We start from the raw sequence: 2,760 nt of genomic DNA on the forward strand, positions 1-2,760 counted from the left end.
ATTGGAGCCTAATCTTCGAATTTTAAATATGAATAGAATTCATGTAAGATAAATTTATATTCAAAAATTATAAATAATTATATTGTTATATTTATAAATTAAGCATATAAGATTAATAAGTTAAAATGTATGTCTAATTTCTAGTTAAAGAGTTAAAATGACGTAAACAAAAATGAGTTCTAGTTGCAAAACGAGTAATACAAATTTCTTTTCTTATTTTTCTAATTTCGGAATGCAACGAATTTTAATTAGAAATTTAATTTCATACATCCGCTGTCGTGCATTATGCTCTCAAGTGTCTCTCTGTGCAATGAAAGAAAGAGAGAAATAATTTATTTTCCTCGAAACATAAAACTAAATCTAATTATATTTTGCTTGTATATTATATACATATTATGCACATTTCTGTGTTCTAAATGTAGATATTCTTTCTTGCTCCTTTGACTAATTTAAGATATAAACGATCGCTATATAAGTGAAAAACATCTTGATTAAAAAATAGCAAAATACAATAATTGCGAGAACGAACTGTATTATAAAAAATTTCTATTCAGTAACTATTTACTATTATTTATTGACACGTTTACTCTCACTTCTCTTTTCGCTAACAAAAACGCCACATGTTACATTATTTTTCTTTTTTTATTTAAGTAAATATATATCAGATGTCACGTCACATTTCCGCGGATTGAAGGTGACTTCTTTTTATCTTCGGAATTAATGAAATATAACTGAATTTCAACGCAATATTTCATGTGGGATCGTTGTCCGTTTGACCGTTACGTGCTTGTAAGTCGTCTTTCTCCTTGATTCAGCGTTTAATTTCCACGAGGGCGTTCGCTCTAGTCTCATCAGTCTCGTTCAAATATGTCGCTGCATGTAACTTATCCGCGCTGGTCAGTTTTTTCACGCCAAGCGTAACACTCTCTACACTGTCGTTGTAGTCACTTGTATTTGCCATCGTAATACCACGAGATGCTTTGTTCGCTCTGGAGGATAATTTACGTCTGAGAGCCGCAGAGATGCTCTGCCCTGCTCTGCCCTGCTCTGCCCCACGCACGATCAACAAAAAATGATCAGCAGACTATAAGGTGAACAACGCGTACTCTTTCAGGATGTATATGTTAATTATGAAATAATTTCAGCTATGAATCAATCAGCTATGAGCAATCGCGCTACGAAGTATAGACGCGGTGATGATTCTAATGGATATTGATACTTATCCTCGAGAGAATAAGTCGCAAAGAAATGTTAAATTTTATATTCTTTACATTACGCTTTTAATCTTTTAAGTAAAATGCATATGTGCTGAAATTTTATTAAAAGATTATAGTTATATCATTGCTTTCTAATTGCACATATAAAATAAATAAAATAAAAAACCTGATGTTTATAATTAAAACGATAAGGCGATTTTAAAAAATAATTTGTAAGTTACAAGCGAGCATGGAACGAGTTTCTCTTCTTATTCACACAATTTAAGAATATAAAAAATTTTTATGAATTGAACCGTCGAATACATCCGTTCTTCTGCATCACGTTAACGGCAAGGACGCTTGCGTAACGAAAGAGAAAGAGAACGATTTATTTTCTTCGGTAAAAGGCAAAATAAAGTATGGCCAAGGTAAACTACTTTATTATTCGGTTAAAGTAAAACTAAACGATTTATTTTATACAAAATTAAATACTTCCTGGCATTATTATTTGTTTCAACGGGTCGACGATCGGTTTGAATTGTCTCTCGTTTTCCATACTGCCGGTTTTCAACGCTCTGTATTTTCTGCGTATCGATGCACGCGTTTTAGCGATCTGCCGCGCGGTCTTCTCTCGGTCAACGGTGTCTTTCGCGTCGCTCATCGCTCTCGGAACGTTCGAGAGCTACTGATCGCTCTACAGTACGGCAAAGTCGTTGAATCCTCGTCTGTATCTGCCGTTTTGTAGCGCGCTGTCTTTGTCTATCACCACGTACCTGCGCTGCCAACACTCGCGACACAACGCGCAGAAATCTTCATACGACATATCGGAGCTCACGTGATCGTCGTACACGTGTTTTAGATTAGTTCCGTCTTGTCTAAACAGGATCAACAGATTCGCGTTGTCGCGTATTAGATGCTTCGGTATTTTAGCGTACGTTTGACAGAGGTAAAAACAATCGATATTCGAATGTCGACCCATGGCGAAGTACTCCCTGATTGCGTCCTGTTTGTCACAGACCACGTCGTCGAACACGAATATCGAACCGGGGAGCGCCTCGCTCGGCGGCACGACGTCGCGATTATTGGAGAACGCGCGATAACCGATCTCGTCTATCGATTCGAGCAGACTCTCGAGGTAACGATACTTCGGCTGATGCAGAGATTTCGAGTACACGTATACGTTTTCGAAACGCAGACCGTGCGGACTTTCCGCTTATCAACACGTTCGTCTTACCGAAATTGGAAGGGCCGCAGATGACGCAACGTATCGCGATCGGTAAAAGACGGTCGTGTCGACGCATTTCTCTCGACGTTAAACCCGACGTCAGTCGCGTCTTGCAATCGAGATTCGACATTCCTATCGCCGACGGTTGTCTCACGAATCGCATTGTTACGCGCGTGCGCGCACACTTGCCCTATTTATACGTACGTTCGATCGGTATACGCCTTCAGTTACCGCGATGTTTCTCGTTCTGGCGGATAAACGCAATATTCTCGGTCTGTCCGCCGAGCAACTGAAATTCGTGCCGAAGATTTTTCTGTTGCGCAACTTTTCCGAGTAAGT

The 2,760-nt window shown here is 38.6% G+C and overlaps 1 long non-coding RNA gene across 1 annotated transcript; it reads left to right on the forward strand.

The window, feature by feature from the left end:
* Positions 1-87: 87 nt before the first annotated feature.
* Positions 88-1,685, forward strand: LOC112462401. The gene is made up of 2 exons (XR_003041665.1): positions 88-1,091; positions 1,146-1,685. It is a non-coding gene; the product is annotated as an uncharacterized LOC112462401 (long non-coding RNA).
* Positions 1,686-2,760: the final 1,075 nt, after the last annotated feature.

Source organism: Temnothorax curvispinosus, unplaced genomic scaffold (assembly GCF_003070985.1).
Source record: "Temnothorax curvispinosus isolate PA1 unplaced genomic scaffold, ASM307098v1 QBEX01012374.1, whole genome shotgun sequence".
In the NCBI taxonomy this organism is placed as follows: Eukaryota; Metazoa; Arthropoda; class Insecta; order Hymenoptera; family Formicidae; genus Temnothorax; species Temnothorax curvispinosus.